This window comes from Macaca thibetana, chromosome 12 (assembly GCF_024542745.1).
Source record: "Macaca thibetana thibetana isolate TM-01 chromosome 12, ASM2454274v1, whole genome shotgun sequence".
Lineage (NCBI taxonomy): Eukaryota > Metazoa > Chordata > Mammalia > Primates > Cercopithecidae > Macaca > Macaca thibetana.
This window is the reverse complement of record NC_065589.1, coordinates 118,193,181-118,210,167: the sequence shown is the minus strand read 5'-3', so window position 1 is coordinate 118,210,167 and position 16,987 is coordinate 118,193,181. Positions and strand designations below refer to the sequence as shown.

Here is a 16,987-nt window from a genome sequence, read left to right as displayed (position 1 = left end):
GGCACAATGGCCTGCCGCCTGAGGTTTCATGTTAACTCATAGGCAAAGCCAGCCTGGAACTCTGGTTACCTCACCAAGTTTCCAATTCCTCACCCACCAAAACAGCCTGCCTGCTACCTAAAATCCCTCCAAAGGGCATAAGAATATTGTACAAAGAGATTATGTGTGCGGTCCAAATGAACCATAACACACACTTAGATTTTTTAAAAATACAGCTCTACTATGTTAAAACTAATCGCTAATTAACAATTGTGCTTGCTTTCTCAAATCAAGGAGATCAATCTGGAGACTACCTGGTTAACTTATATTTTTTAAGAGAGATGTCAAAGAAAATGGAACAAACGCCATTGTCTTCCCTTGAAACATTCCCAAAATTCATTTATTAACAAACATTTGTTACGCACAAATAAACAGACAATGGTAAGGCAGTATTAATGAGTGTTATAAGCAAGGGAAACCCCAGAGACAAGTGACAGCCTAGGGCTGTGGTAGGAAATACTTTACAGAGGACATGACCCTTGGCTTCATGAATGGGGAGGAAGGGTACACCAAGGGCCAACAGCAAAGGCCTTTACAATCCTTGCGGTCAATGAACGTATGATGGATGGATGGGTGGAAGCGTGGGTGGAAGGGTGGGTAGAAGGGTGGGTGGGTGGGTGGAAGGGTGGGTGGGTGGGTGGGTAGAAGTGTGGGTGGATGGGTGGGTGGATGGATGGATGGATGGGTGGATGGAGAGATGGATGATGATGGATTGAGGATGGATGGATGGAGAATGCAAGATCACTATCATCTTAATCTCAATCTATAATCTTGACTGGGGATCGTAGTAGAGAGCATTCTGAGAACCACCACCCACCAGACGGAAAGATATAACTTTAGAAACTGAGCCCAAACCCAAGACGGGGAGAATGAGAAGGCAAAGCTGATGATCAATTGCATTGCTGCACATCAGGATCCCAAATGTTCCAGCCTCGGAAAGAACCTGGGCCCTCTGCACATTTATGTCCCATGACCTGAAGCTGAACCATGGGTAGGCAATAAGTCAGAGGAGTCATCCTGGGGGACCACAAAGCCACTCTTGGAGGCAACCCCACGCTGACCCTCCCACATACCAGAGGCTCCAGAAATGCCACACCCTGTCCAGCACTTGCCCTATAAGGTCCTCTGCCCAGATGGCCCTCCTTCCCCGACCCCTCTGCTGGCAACATCCTCCTCCTGGAAGACCCAGTCTGGTCCTCTCTTAGAGGAAGCCTTCCAAACTGCTCAGGCATACTGGTTAATTACAAGAGCCACTGCTCAGAGGCCTTCACTCTGGGGCTTTTCATTACACTGACAGGACTCTGCATTCTCTAACTAGTAGCTGCAGGCGTAGCTCAACACAAAATTCATTGTGAAGTGGAAATTTGTCAGCCTGGAGCCAGGAAAACAGACCTATCCAGCGTCTTGGGGAAAACAGTTTGGGGCAATTCCTGCTCCTGGCCAGTATTCCCACAATGCCTTTCCAGATCATGCCTTTCCTAAAGTAGGCTCCCTCCTAGGCAAGGGGGATGAGGAGGAAGATGCACATTTGAGAAACCTACTGGGATTTCAGAGACTGCCGGCTCCGTAACCAAGTTAGCAAGGTGTGCCTACAGCCGTGAGCTTAATAAGTGCCGGGCACATAACAGATGTTCCATTAAGTACTGGCTGATTGACTGATGGATTACATAAGGAATTCCTCTTGATGGCACCTGCCACACTGTTTCAAATTCAAGGCACAGAAAAGAAGGTTTAAGATTTCCAGGCTGGTGTAAGAACTAGGTTTGAATAAACTACTGCTGCCTACTTTGACAGCCCCACTGTCAGAGTCCCTGGAAGGCCCCAGTGGCAGAGTCCTGTTTTGTCAGTAGGGGAGGGGTTGCCTATGATGTGCCCCCACTCAGGGTTTCTGGAGAGCAGCACTGCTGACATTTGGGCTGAAAATTCTTTGTCGTGGGCTGCCTTGTGGTTTACAGGATGTTTAGCAGCATCCCTGGCCTCTACCCACTAAATATCAATAGCATTCCCCTAGTTGTGAAAAACAAAAATGTCTCCGAACAGGTCAAATGCCCCCTGGAGACACTGCCCAGCTGAGAAATCGGTGCTATAGCCCTTGCTTGAGGCAAACCAGCTGCTCCCAGGGCAGCCCTCAGGAGCCAACTCTGGGAGAGGGTCCTGGCTTGGGGGTCGGCAAACCTGCCTCTGCCCAGAGCTCTGCCCCTACTGCCCAGGTGAACACGGAGATTCGCCAGAGTCTCTGAGGCCCTGCTCACCCATCTGCAAATTGAGGCCCTGTTTGGCAAGTGGCTTGCGTGTGTCTGAGCATGCAGAAGGCACTCAATAATTGTCTTGCATTGATTTGTGCATAGCTGTTCTGAAAACCTCTAGCTAGCACCTCCCATCTCTTCCCCAAAGTTAGGTACATACTGCTGGAACTCCATGAAGGCCTAACAAGGGCCTGAAAAACAGCTGTCCAAATAGTCTAGCTAAGTTATTCCACTTTTGGGAATCTATTTAAGGAAATAGAATTTCAGGTAAACATTCAGACACAAGGATGTCTATCCCAGTATTATCTATAATAACAAAAACTAGGAAAATCTAAATGCCCAATGGTATAAGGATGATAAAATAAAATATGAGAGAGGCAGACAAAGGGATATTATGTAGCCAATAAAAATCACACTAATAAAAATTATTCATAACATGAAAGATCTCCATGATAGAATGTCAAATAAATCCGGAGTTACAAGACTGTATTAATGTAACCTCAATTTTATAAGAAAGGATAGAGCAAAAAAACTTTTTTTATATTAAAAAATAGAGACCGGCAGGAAATTTAACCAAATTTTTCCTTTTCTGCTTCTCCTTATTTTACATTTTCAGTAAAAAGGTATGTCTTAGTTTTAAGATCTTGGGGGGCACATAATGTTTTGCTGCTGTTTTTACTATTTTTACATCAGGAGAAAGAGGTTTGCTTGAATCCAAGGGCTAAACCAGAATCCAGACCTTGAATACAGAGACCAGAGTCCAGCAAAGAGATGGATCTTGAAACTTAAATAAAGGAAAAGCCAAGAAAACAGAAGCAGAAGAAATAGGGATAGTCATGGCCCTGGGCCACTGGGAAAACCAGAGGCACCCACAGGGGAGGAGGTTTGGCCAGGGAGCGGAGAGACCCAGGCCTCTCTTAGGTCCTCTATGTTCTGGCTGGGCAGGTGGCTGGGCGGCTTCAGGAGGGTGCAGCTCGAGGTGGACACAGGTGCCCCACAAAGCTGCCTTCCTGATGCCCACAGCCAGGCACTGGCCTGGGAACTTCGCTTCTCACTGCTACAATCACCATAAGCATGAGAACAGGCCTTCCACCACCAGGGCAGGCTTGGGACCCAGAAGCCCAGCCAGCCCAGGCTTCCAAAGGAGCTGTCAGTCTTTTGTAAGCTGAGCCCCACTCCAGCTTTTCCTGACCACCCATGCAAGGTGGCCTCTTGAAGACGGAGAGAGATGGCACTGAAGAAGCAATGCACTGGATCATGGGGCCTCTGCTGCTGTTGGTAAAACAGCTAGGCTGAGCACCAGGTCCTGCGGGCCCAGGGGCCGAGGGCTGCACCTACAGAAGGATGTGGCACCCAGGTCTTGCACCTACAGAAGGATGTGGCACTCCAGAGACCCAGAGGAGATGGAAATGGCACCAGCCCACATCCCACCTCCCTTCTCACAGGCCCCTCAGTGCCAGCAAGAGCCTGCAATCTACTGTACACATCTGCCTGTGCAGAAGACCTTCAAAAATGTGGACAGAAGGAATCCTGAGCCTCTTCAGCCCAGCAAATCCCACCACATGGCCACCAGGTGAATCAGCTGCAGGGTGGATGAGGATCCACCCACAACACAATTTCAAATGTTTCCAATGTGTTCTTCCATGCACTCTTGAAGTCCTGGCCCGGGTGCACTTGTAATGTTAGCATCAAGCAAATGAAGTCTGCAGTGCAGGACTGTACAAATCAAAGCCCCAGAAGCCACCCCACATAGTCACAGCTGCGGGTGTGGAAGAGCCCAGGTCTTCAAGGCCTGCAGGACAGTAGTGACAGGAAAAGCCTGTTCCCAGGCCCCTGATCATGAGTGAGGGCCCTGCTCACCCTCAGGGCAGGCTCCACCATAAAGATGTCCACAAGGTAGGCCCTTCAACCAAACCTAAGTGGGGGTCAAACTTCCAAAAGACCTACTCAAACTGTCCAATGCCAAACTGGTCCCACTTCAGCCACAAAGCATCCTGGTGGCTCTGCAGTTCCTTACACGGAAAAAGAAAGGAGGCATCCCAGGGACACTTGGGACAGAAACTACGGCATGTAAACCAACATGTTGACTTAATATACTCTCTCGTTTCTCTTGGAGGCCAGCAAAAGCAAGTAACCACCAGAGCCACCTTACAGTCTTGGCCACTGTCCTGTGAAAGAGAGACCCTGCTCTAGAGCCTACTTCTCAGAGCTGTTTTGGAGCAGAAGCACCTCTGTTTTCAGCCAGTTTCCTTGCTGCAACAGCTGTCCAGGCAGCTGAAAGTGCTGCAATTGGCTGAAAATCCAGCCCTGGACTGTCCCAGAACTGAGGGACATCATAGTAAAAAGACATTATTCCTCATCAGCGCCCCCAAAAATCCTGGATAAAATGCAGATTCCTGGACCCACTTTGCAGGAATTCTCATTCAATGGGTTCTCCCTGGGGAACCCAAGATTCTGCAATATTTAACAAGCTTCCTGCCTGAATCCCATCCAGGAGGCCCACAAACCCCACCTACAGACCTTGGCGGCCTTATTCTCAGATGTGCCTCTATTAACTAATTTCTAGTTCTTGGGTTCAAGTACATTTTAGGAGAAGAAAAAAATCTAATTCTAAAGGAATCTGGTAGTTAAAGTTTTAGCCATATAAATGTCTATCAGCATAAATATACATGTTTCACATCCCTTATTCACACTGAACAGCAGGAAGGGTAATCTAACGTACTATACTGTGTATGTAAATTGCTATATCATGTACCACATTTTCTGTAGATGAACGTACCTGAATTACATTCAAACCCTACAATCCTGTTCCAAATATTGATTCACGTACCTGAATTACATTCAAACCCTACAATCCTGTTCCAACTATTGATTCACGTACCTGAAAAGTATGGAAGTAACTGAGTAGCTACTGAGTCCAATTTTTTCTTTCAGGTCATACATAAGGAAACACATGCATACTCTCAAGCCCAAGAGTACCAGAGATGTCCCCTCACCTTGATCTCCACAGACAGCGAGGGCCAGCCCTAAATATACTGTCACTGCCTGGACACACACAATGTATCATGACAGCACAACTCACGGCTGTCTGCAGAAACGTCTGAGTGATGTACCTTCAACCTGTCATCAGACTGCAACGACCTCAATTTTTTGAGAAGTGAAGTCAAAACTCCACCCTTATCATCTTCAGAGATCCAAGACAAATTTATGTGTCAGCCCTTCCTTCAGTGATCTTCAGCCTTCGGGAAAGTCTGAAAAGACCATCACGGGCTTGCGGCTCTCTACCAATGTCCCCAAGGCCACCCCCATTTACACTGACCCTGTGACCACATCCCAGAGGTACCTGAGCACAGGGGTTGGCTAGGAAGAGTGGCCAGCAAGGAGAGGCAGGACATATTCCTTGAGAGGCACCCAACTCTCCCCAGGGGGTACCCAAGACCCTCCCTTTTTCCAGACTCTGATCCTCCCACCCTACCTGCTGTCTGACCCTTAGAGACTCCAGCAGGCAGGGTGTGCTAGCTCAGAGGGTTTTGAAGCTGGGAGGACCTGAGAGATGACATCTACCAAGCGCCCCCTCCTCCCAGAGAGAGGAAAAGCAACTTGCACAGGGTCACCCAACTACTGAGTGACTGGGTCTCCCTGTCCCTGGGGATAACTCCAAGGGGTTCGGGCTAATTATCTTTATAGTGCGGCCATCCATCACTCTTGTGCTCTTCCTCAGCTTCTTTCAGAGGAAAACAGCCGGGAAGGATGGTATATATAAGAAAGTCTTCCTAACAGTTATCTGGGTAGTCCTCTGGCCCAACTTTCTACACCATGGTCATCTTCATAGGCAGGTATCTAATGACTGGCTCTTAAGATGATTTCTTTTTTTATCATTATTATTATTATTATTTTTTTTTTAGAGACAGGGTCTCGCTATGTTGCCCAGGCTGGCCTCGAACTCCTGGCCTCCAGCAATCCTCCCACCTCAGCCTCCCAAAGCCCTGGAATTATAGTGTTAAGATGGTCTTAACTAGCAAAGGACAAAGGACATAAAAGCAGGAAGGGGAGGGAGGAGGCGGCACATCAGAGCCCTTTACCTTTCTCTTCCTGGCAGTTACAGGTATTCTTCAAGACCAGGTCAAATGGGAAGACTTCCTTGGTCCCCAGAGCAAAGCGAGTTCTGTCCCACTGGATATGGTACATTGATGGTTACGATGGAATTATGTAAATGCAATTGTGTCCTCCCCCAGACAAAATCTGGTAAGTCTTCTATTACCTGTTCCTTAGGTCACTTGGCATGGTGAGCTGCAGATTCCCAGAGAATCAACAAATTAAGAGCTATTTTCTGGTCATCAAGAGCTGCTGCACTGCAAATACTTGCATACGAATCTCCCCATCTCAGGTTTAAAAATATGGACTTGCTTTTTTTAACTCCAACATAATGAATGAGTTTAAATATTAGAAGTTGAAATTATTAAGTAAATCATTTCACCTGCAAAGCTTCTATTTGCATAACATTAATTCATGGTGGCAGCTAAAACAAATTCATCACATTCTGTACATTAGAAGCTGATTTATGTAGGAATTGAAAAGAAATCATGAGCTCAAAATTATGTTGACATGATGTACGTGCTCAACGGAGAAAGATTTTTCTCTTTCCCTCTTTCCTTTTTTTTTTTAAAAAGTCATCCTAACAACTGAATTATGGTGAGAAGGGAAAGGATTTGAGGAGAGAAAGGACTGGCATCTCGGAAAATGAATAATGCTACGGCCTCACGTGTGTGGCGGGCTCTCGGCGTGCGTACACACACACTCCAGTTATTAATGTCAAGTATGCCAAAGATACGCTGGAAAATCATTACCATTCATCGCCACTAACCGCCATTAAATTTCAATCAATTCAACTTAGTACAAGTGTACTTGAGCGGCCCTTACAGTTCCTTATAAATGTGGCTCAAAAGTCTGGCTGACTTACTGCATTGTCCAGCACACAAAGAAGCATTGCTAAGCGTCTGCTGAAGGGGCTATCTTGGACCCAGGGATGCTCTTTTAACATCAGGCATTCAAAGATCTTTTTTTCTGAGCGCTAAGAGGTTTCGAATCCCTACAGGTCAAGACGAATGGAAGAGAGGACCACCCTTCCTTTGCCGTCGCCGGGAGTGGACAAGGGCAGAAGGCGGCCTTCGTGATTACTGTCTGCAGATGCCTTAGAGAAAAAGTTTCAGACGCCACCAAAAGTTTGGTCACGGGGCCTCTCTCTCTCCCGGCTCCCGTGGAGTGCTCTCATTCACTCCGCCAGCTGTAAAGGCGACTGGAAGCCCCTCCTGGGGAAGCCGGCAAGAGGGCTGGCCAATGGGAAGCAGGGGTCGAGGAAGACCCGGGGCGCCCCTCGGAACCCGCGCCCTTCCCGGGTGGGAGCCGCTCGCGCGCTGCGGGCGCGGCTATGGGGACCTGGACCGCTGGCTTTCTTCCCGACTCGCCACGAGCAAGGTCCGGCCTCCCGCCACTCGCCAGCGGCGGCCGGTGTGCGGCCGGGACAATGTGGCCATTGTTCGGGAGCTGCAAACCAGGCCGGCGCGCAGGTGGGAGGGCCGCAGCCGCGGGCCCGGGGCGCTCGGGGCACGGAATGTTCCCCGGGCGCGGCACGGTCGGCGCCGCCCGGACACGCGGCCTCGCCCGCCAGCGCTCCGCCGGGCGGAAAAGCCGGCGCGGAGGGAGGGGAAGGTCCAGACGGCGGGGGCGGGGAGGGGGCGGAGGGAACGGGAGGGAGAGATGGGAAAAGATGAGAAAAGACAGAAAAGAGAGGGAGAGAGGAGGCGGAGGAAACGGAGGAGGGGGAAACGGAGGGAGAGAGAAGAAAGGAGACGGGGAGAGTGAACGGAGAGGGAGAGAAAGGAGAGACCCAGAGAGAAGAGGGGATTGGGATGGGACGAAAAGAGAGAAGGGGGAAGGAGAAAGGAAAAGGCAGAAAGAAAGAATGGATGGCTGAAGGGAGAGGAAGAGAGCCAAAGGAGGGGAACAGGCGGACATGTGTACAACAGAGGTGCACCACAAGCTGCCCAGGAAGCCTCTGGGAAGAGCAAGAGTTCACCCTGTTTCCTAGAGGGAATGGCTCCAAACCCAGCCGAGTCAGCAAAGCGTAATCACATCAGGGGCTTTGCTTAATTACAGGTTTGAGCTGGGTCTAGAGGAAGGGAGATACTTAACTGTGTCCCAGGGAAGGCCCAGCACTCAAATGGTTTGTAAGTCTGGGAAATACAAACAACACCCCCCTTCCCACCTCCCCCGAACCCACTGAGCCAGGATCCAGGAGGACATGGCGGGTGAGGGCTGCGGCGTGGATGCATACAGGATCAACCAGCACAGCCATCGCGGACAAGCTTTCAGAGTTCACTTGGGACAGGAGTGCAGGGCTGCGCCCGTGCTGCTCAGCCTGGAGGCCACAGGCCTGTGGAGTCCCCGCCTCAGCCTGCAGCCGGGCCACCCTCCCTCCTCCCTCTAGCTGCCTGCAGGAGGCCTGGGGCCCTCGGCTGCCCAAAGAGGGGAATCAGTCCCAATCCCGTGCTAATGAATAAAAAGTCCCCTTTATTTCACTGCTGTTTTTGGTTCATTAAATTTTCCACAGATTTGTAGAGAAGAAAACATAATCAATAAACCTTGACAAAAGTGAACGTGTGAAAAAGGCTAGAGAATGGAAAAGCGAGATAAAAGTGATATCCGATCACAGATTTCAGAGGCAGATGACGAGCTCGGGGCTGCTGAAGAATCTCAATGGACCATCACCCTTTTGCGGCTTTCCTTCCCTTTGCTGAACTCTTCATTCAAGACAATGGCAAACGCGCTAAAACTTTTTCTTATGCTAATAGCTGAAACCCGGCACTCACAGTTAAAACACACTTCCCAGCAACCTCTTTTTTTTTTTTTAAACAACACACATGTGCAAGCACACACACAAAACATTATTCAATTTAAACCCAAATCCCCAAAACAGTTTAATAAGTACTCTTTGGTCACATCTTAAATGAGTTACTTTCCCCCATGTGTATATTTTTTAAGAAACCAGAAACAACACAAACAGGATTATTGAGAATTACTGTGCTGATGAAAGAATTGGGGGAAAATAAGATATTAAATGTGCAGAAAGTATACTGTTATCGTCTGTGCATTTTCCCAGGTTTTAAATACAGTTTTGTGGGTTAAGGATGCTTCTGTCATCCTCTAAACCAAAAAAAAAAAAAAATCAATGATTTTTTTTTAATTATTGATATTCCACAGCAAACCCTCAAATTAATTTTAGAGAAAATTATTAATGTTGAATCGGTGTTGTGTGTTTATTTGAAAACTAGAAAAGTGTTGAAGGTGCTATTCTTTTTCAAAGGACACTCTCAAACATCAATGTCAGATAACCCTTTCTTAAATCTGTTAAACAAGCCTGAGGAAACAATTAGCAGTTTTTCCTCCCCGATTTCTTTAGAAGTGCAGGAGCAATTTCAGGAGCAACCGAAATCGCTGTACATTCTGGTTTTTGGTACAGTCACCTATTTTGCCTCTGAATTTTCTGGAATCTGAGAACACTGTTTTTCTCTTTGGCATTCTTCACGTGTTTCACTTGTCCATGCCTCTGACACTCAGTGAAAAGAAGAAGGGGGGGAAGTGCTCACCCCGGTTCCTTTTCAAAGGGCCCTGGCCCAGCGGGAACAGCTGCAGCTATCCACAGCGAGGTCCACCTGGCCTGGCTGCCCCTTGTCCACTAGGAAACAGGCACTGGCCCAGGTAGAAACCCTTTCTCCTCCCCACAGCCTCTAAGAAGCAAGGCTGGCTTGCTCCACCTCCCTGCAGCAAGCGCCATGCAGATGAAAGGAAGCCGGGCTAAACACACTTTCCCAAGGAAAAGGCCGGTTGCCCTACCCAGAGAGTACACAAGGATGTAGGACTCCGATTCTAGGCTTTAACAAGGCAGCTGGGTGTGAGGGGGTCACACAGGCTTTCAAAGTGCACATGACAACCTCCTACTCCCATTTAAAGGGAACTGCTGGCATCTGTGGAGTGAAGTTCTCCCCTGGAGTACCCCGGGGCGGGGGTGGGGGGGTGATGGAAGAAGGGTGTTTATTAGGCAAATATCCAATTTTGTCCGCCTGCCTGCTGAATCCCTGGTTTGCTAATCCAGCCCCAGGGGCTGCACTGTGTACAGGGCACTTGTGGGAATACAAAAAGCATGAAGTATTTGTGTATTTTTCAGTCTGCAGTGCAAACAAGCCAGCTACAGTACACAGCCCCCAAGAACCCCACAGCCAGGCAATGAGCTGCTGACCAGAAGCCCTGCGGCCCCCTCTTCTGACCAAGCAACTCAAAGGATTGACTCTCCATGCAGTGCTCTCTCCACCAGTGGACCGGAGCATCCCTGAGAGTGAAGTGGCACTCCACTCCAAGGCTGCCTGGCCACAAGGGCCTCACTAACTCCACACAAGCTTCAAGGAAGTCACGAGTCAAGAGTTCCCTTCAAGGCCAGAGCAGAGTGAGTTTGGGAGCAGCCCAGAAGGTTCTGCTGAAGGAATTTGAACCCTCTGCAAATTCTGTCAAGTCAATTCCCACAGAGGATAAAACCATCTCTAGCAGTCTTACCTTGTTCCTTGGTGAGCCTGGGAGCCCGGCTCCCTGACTTGGGAGGCTCTTTCTACCTATTATTCTAATTATCTCCAAGAGGCTTTTTGCAAATAGACTGTTCTGACCACAGTCTCTCACTCAGATGCTAGCCCAACTGAAGGCTGGCTCACCTGAGGGATACCTCCTGGGCAGTTGGGCTCTTTCAAATGTAGGATCTTCCTTTTATTAGCTTAAATCCCCCTAAAATCACGAAATAATTTCATGAAACTGGCATATTTCTCCAAGCAGAGGGGAATATAAAACCACCCTAAATCTTACCAAATATAATTAACTTTAAACTCATCAGACAAGCGACAACTTTCCATATGGCTGGGTTTGAGTGGAATTTGAATCCCAGGGAAAACATCTCCACAATTTCCTGTAACCCTCAAGAGAGAAGCAGCAAGTCTAGGAAAACAAAAGCAAGAACGATGAAGGAAAAGGCACAAGAAGCATAGTCAAAGAGAAGAGAAGGCCCCTGATGGATCTGGATTCCACATTCTAGAATGACTGCCCCAGGACAGACCAGAAGCTGGGAAAAGCCTAAATAAAGAGCCTCCAAACTCAAAGAAGCCAAGCATAGCCAGGGTGTCCTCCCCTCCCTGCAGAGTCTGGCCCAGGTAGCCACACCGTGAGCGTCCCCCTAAACAAGCAACTGCAAAGCCGCTCCCAGGCCCCAGGGAGGGCCTGCCCCCAGACACAGGGAAACCTAGCCAAGGGAACTCCCAGCAAGGTAAGGAAATGGGCGGAGAGAAGGCTGGCAGGTGAGGTGGTGGCTGGAACAAACTGGTCTCATCAGGGAGGCCCGTGACAAACCCGCCTATTCCTCCGCTTTCCCCGCTGTATATTTTGGATTTCACAGTTTATTTACTTTACTTTTTGGCACCGAGCCCCCTGAGCATGCCAATACAATATTTGTTTAAACACTATTTTATGCCGCTTGCGAAGGAAACGTTTACTTTCAAATTCTCCTACATCCCCCAGAGCCTCATCTGCAAACAGCCTATGAGCGTTTTACAACTGCTCCCTTTATCTGAAGCTGTCGGGATTAAACCTTCACACGCCCGGCAAGGGCGGCGGAGAGGGGCCCGGGACACCGCTGCGGCCACCGAGCTGCAAAACCCGTGCCAGAGATCGCGCATCGAGCGAGATGCCCGAGCTGGGGGACAGAGGGGCGCCTACAAGACTCCCAGGGCGCGGGACCAGATACTAGGGACAGGTCTACTTTTCCAGCTGGGATCAACTCTAGGAGCCACAGAACAATTACACAAAAGAGAAGGTAGTGGAGAGAGGCACCCTGCGTGGGGGGCTCGAGGTCCCCGAGAGGCTCAGCGACCGATCACCCAGGGTGAAGCGCACGGGCTCCATCCCCAGCTCCCCACGCGGTAAAAGTCAGGTTTCCTAGGAAATGACAGCAGTTACCACCGGGCTGAAAGGCGCCGAGCTGGGTGGACTCCCAGCTCCCCGGAGCGGCGGGCGCACTCACACTCACACACGCAAGCACACGCTCCCTCCCAGCTCCCCGCCCCCGCCCCGTCCGAGGAAAAGGCTCCCCTCTCTAAACCCTTAATAGGATTGGCGCCCAACTCTCTCCGCGCCTCTCCCCATCCATCACATACAGATCAAGTTGCAGTAGTGGATTTTTCAAATTCCTCAGCAAATATACTTGTTGAGAGATTGTCGGGGGTGGGGGAAGACGATGAGTAGGGGGGCAGGGATGAAAGTGAGGTGGTGTGGGGGAACCGGAGGACCCGGCAAAGGATTACGTGCGGATCCCTTTGGGAAGTCAAGCGGATCTCAGGGCCGAGGGCAGGAGAGGAGGAGGAGAGAGGCAAAGAGGGGGGGTGCCGAGGAGGAGAGCCCAGCGGAGGGGGAGGGGGCGGCCGGGCCCGGCGAGGGGGAGGAAGGAGCGTGGAAAGAAGAAAGAAAGGCAGGGCTTCGGGACGCGCAGCGCGGAGAAGTGGAGTTCGAAGTTCTCAAGTGGCTGGCTGCAGCCCCTCCGCGCTCAGCACGCCCGCAGACACGCTCCCATGCCCACCTACGCCAGCTTCGGAGCATCCCAGCCTCCGATCCCATCCTCCACCCCCTGAAAAAACAGCCCCTGGCTGGCGCGCGAAGGCCGGGGCGCTGTGCACCCCGAGAAGAGTGGCGCTCTCCCCCAGGTAGGGAGGGGGTGCAACATCGACCCCGGACCACGAGCTCCAAGCCCCAGGACCCTCCTTACGTCCCCGCCCTGCTTGTCCAGAGCCCCAAGCGGGGTCGCGCCCAATAACCTCGAGTCCCCCGAAGCCCAGTGCCCCAATCCCAAGGCCGAGGCGCGGGTGCCCGGCCGAGGGACCCTCCGAGACGGCACAGCATCCCAGTCGGCCCGCGCTTGGCCGAGGTGGGAGGCGCTTCGCCACGAAAAGCAAGTAAAAGAAGACCAATGTAACTTTACCGAGGGAGACAAAAGTTTGCCTCTAGCACGCAGGTGGCGTCTCCGGCGCCGGGCGGTGGCTGTGGGCCCCCATCCCACCTTGGCTGGCGCGGCGACCCTCGGCTGGCTGCCTTGTGCCGGGGCTCCGGCCAGCCGGGGCGGGGCGAGCCAGGAAAGAGGGGACCGAGAGGCGGGCGGGCGCCGCTCAGCCCCTACCGCCGGCGAGCAGGCGGCTCCCCAAAGCACCGGCGCGCCTCGCGGCCCGCGCTCTTTCCTCCGGCTCCTGCCGCGGCTCCTGGCCTTCCTCCGCGCCCGCAGTCGCCGCCGCCGCCGCCCGCTCCTCCTCGAAGTCTCATTGATGGGAGTTTGAAAAAAAGTCCGCGGAGCCGTGCTGCCTCGGCTGGCGAGCGCCGGCACTCCCGCAATCCGTCAGCGCCGCCGGACGGCGCAGCGCCCCCGCGCGCACGGTGCGGGCACACCAGGGCCCCGCGAACCAGCCAGCCCGCCCGCCCGCTCCGTGCCGGGGGACCCAGGGGGACCCGAACGCCGCCGGGGCGGGGGGAGGGGAAAGGGGGATCACAGGGACTTTCCCCACCCTGCACCAAGGAAAGAAAACGCACCTACAAGGAAAGTTCGAGAAAGGAACCAGAGGACGCGCCAATCTCCGACACTTTTTAGACAACGAGGTGGGGGGTTGGGGGTGTCGCTAACTCAAGTCAGATGAGCTCCGGGGCTGAGGCGCAAGGGCTGCTCTGTTTTCAATCTCTGAAATCCCCCGCCCTCCCCACCTCCCACTTCCCTCCACTGGGAGATGCCTGGGTCGCTGTTCCCAGGGCGCCCGCTTCTCTGGGCGCTGGCGCGGAAGCCGGGGACGCCAGGGAGGGGACGCGGGGGCTGGGTCCAAGCGGACCCTCTTCCCGCGGGCAGCGAGTGCAGGTGCTGGGGGTCCTGAGGCGCCCCCCGCCGCGGCTAGCACTCGTCGCCATCTGAGCACACGCTGGCGAGAAGCGAAGCAGCCCTTCTAGGTTTGGTGCATGTGTCTTGCAGGGTGGGTTTTTGTTGTGTTTTGTGTTTTAAAGACTCCACTCGAGCCGCTGAAGCCAGATGGAAGTAATCAGAACCCAACAACAACAGAGAAAGAAGGAAGAAAAAAACTCCTCATTGAATTTTCTAGCCAAACTGTATGTGGGACTGTGTGTGAAAGAACTTGCTTAAGCAAACTCGGTGAGGAGCCCTGGGCCCTCAAGCCACACCACAGCCCGGAACGGGGCCGCCAGGCTTGGAGGAGCATTGGGGGCAGCTGGCTAAAGTGTCCTCCCCACACCCCTGGGCCTGCCACCCTCTCCAGGGCCCCGGGGTCTCACCCAAAGAGGGTCTTAGGGGGGAATTTCGGGTTTTTGTCTTCCTAACGTTTGTAGAACACTCTACTAAGTGCCAGGTGATGTTATATTTTCTTTGTATTATTGGATTTTCACAGCTCTGTAAGGAAGGTTTTCTTCTCGTGTTTTTACATGTGGGAAGACTGAGGCTTTAAAAAGTGAAGTAATTTGTCTAAGGTCAGAGCACTCTGCCATCCTCCCAGAGCTTCGGGTGGTTGTACTGTAAGTTCAGTTAAATTTGCCCTGTTGGCCCGGGCGCGATGGCTTAAGCCTGGAATCCCAGCACTTTGGGAGGCCGAGGCAGGGGGATCACCTGAGGTCGGGAGTTCAAGACCAGCCTGACCAACATGATGAAACCCCGTCTCTACTAAAAACACAAAAAATTAGGCAGGCATAGTGGCACGTGCCTGTAATCCCAGCTACGTGGGAGGCTGAGGCAGGAGAATCTCTCAAACCCCGGAAGGGAAGGTTGCAGTGAGCCAAGATGGCGCCACTGCACTCCAGCCTGGGTGATGCAGCGAGACTCTGTCTCAAAAAAATTAATTAATTAAGTTAAATTTTTAAAAATTGCCCTGTTCAGGTGGGTGGAAGCATTTCTCCCTTCAGCCCCCGTTCCTAAAATTGCATTTTATTTGAAATGCAAGGGACCAAATGCTACCCTTCCTGAGGGGACATGACCTACCTACACAGGCCCGTTTCACCAGTGCAACCCTTTTCGTGGGTAGCTCTCTCCATATACCTTTTATCCTCTGCTAACTTTATTCTTTCACTTTTTAATCAAAGAGGATGCATTAGAACTTCATTCCTTAAGATCCTCCTTCCTCCTCCTGACATTCACTTATATGATGGAGCAACAATTTCTTCTTGACCTAGAGGAAAAAAAAATGCAGAAAAATATTAGAACAATTTGATGCTAATTTTGTTTTTGGGGAAAAAAGTCAGCAGCATTTTTAAAAAGCGAAACTTGCAGAAGCCAATGATTTAAAGAGAAGTTTGAAAGGGGATTTTTCTTTAAGTATGATCAGATTCACCATTCCTCTGTGCTATTTGTTTAAATTCCTGCTGAGTTTTCAGAACACAGACTCTAAGGAGACAGAAAAAGTAAACTCTCCCTCCCTTCCTTGGCCATATTTTAATGACCCTATTCATATCTGCCCCATGACATGTAGGGAAGCATTTCTCATTGCTGGAATATTAGCCACGTTGGCTGATTACTTCATTACGGGCTTGTCTCTGTTGATTTCCTTGTGTTGTAAAGTTTGTGAAGAAGTTTAAACAAATCGACGTTTTAGAATATTTCCTTCTCTGTTTTTCTTCTCAGACCAGCTCAACTCCTGCTGGACTCCAGACACTCACATAACCTTTCTTGGCTTATTTTGGCAAGAAGATGGCTGTCGAGATGAAGACAAGAGTGTTTTTGGTTGGAGGAGAACTCTGTAGACGCCGTGCCTGAATCTCTAGATGGTCAGAAGTTTGGGCGCTGCAAAAAAACAGCAGAAGGTTTGGAGTGGAGGCAAACTGGTGTGGCCAGGGAAGCCTTCGACTGAGCGCTGGGCCACCAGGTCCTAGTCCCAGATCTAGTACTAAGTGTATGACCTTTGACCAGTCTGGTTCACTCAATCAGTACCAGGCACTGTGCTCAGTGGCTCGACACCACAGTGAGCAACACCTACAAGATCTTTCCCCTTGGGGAGCTTATGTTTCATTAATAACCACAAACAAACATAGAATCACAAACTGGGTAAAGGAAAATCCAGCGTGATTGGAGACCTGAGCAAGCTGGGAGGTGAGCTTGGGGAGGGGAGTGGTACAGAGAAGGAGAAGGCTTTCCTGGGGGAATGAGGTTACACTGATAAGAAGGAATGAGGAATGAGGGAGGGTGGACTAGGAGAACGGGAAGTGGAGTGTACCAGTTCTTCTCCCTTTCTGCGAAATGGACCTGAATGACGAGAAAAACCAGGCCCACAAAGAAGCCCCTTCTTCATTATTTCCCAGTGTTCTAGTGACGAGAGTCATAGAACAAATCACCCCCAAACTCAATAGAAGGAAACAATCTTTTCTTATGTCTGCGGCTCCTGCACATCAGGATTTTGAACGAGGTATAACAGGGACAGTTTGTCTCTGCTCCACAGTGTCAGGCCTCCGCTGGAAAGCTTCAGGGCTGGGACTGGGATCCTCTGAAGACTCTGGCTCCCCTGCCTGGTGGTCTGTGCCGACTGTTGGCTGGTGGGGGGCCTCAGTTCCTTTCCATGCACCTCTCCATGTGGTCTCTTTACTCA

General features: G+C 50.9%; 1 protein-coding gene across 1 annotated transcript in view; it reads right to left on the bottom strand.

Moving 5' to 3' along the window:
• The window catches only part of GLI2 (GLI family zinc finger 2), a 260,479-nt gene extending 247,035 nt beyond the window's left edge, over nucleotides 1-13,444 (bottom strand). Inside the window, exon 1 of the mRNA XM_050750440.1 lies at nucleotides 13,351-13,444. The gene's annotated coding sequence lies outside the window, so the exon portion shown is untranslated. The remainder of the gene's footprint in view (nucleotides 1-13,350) is intronic.
• Nucleotides 13,445-16,987: the final 3,543 nt, after the last annotated feature.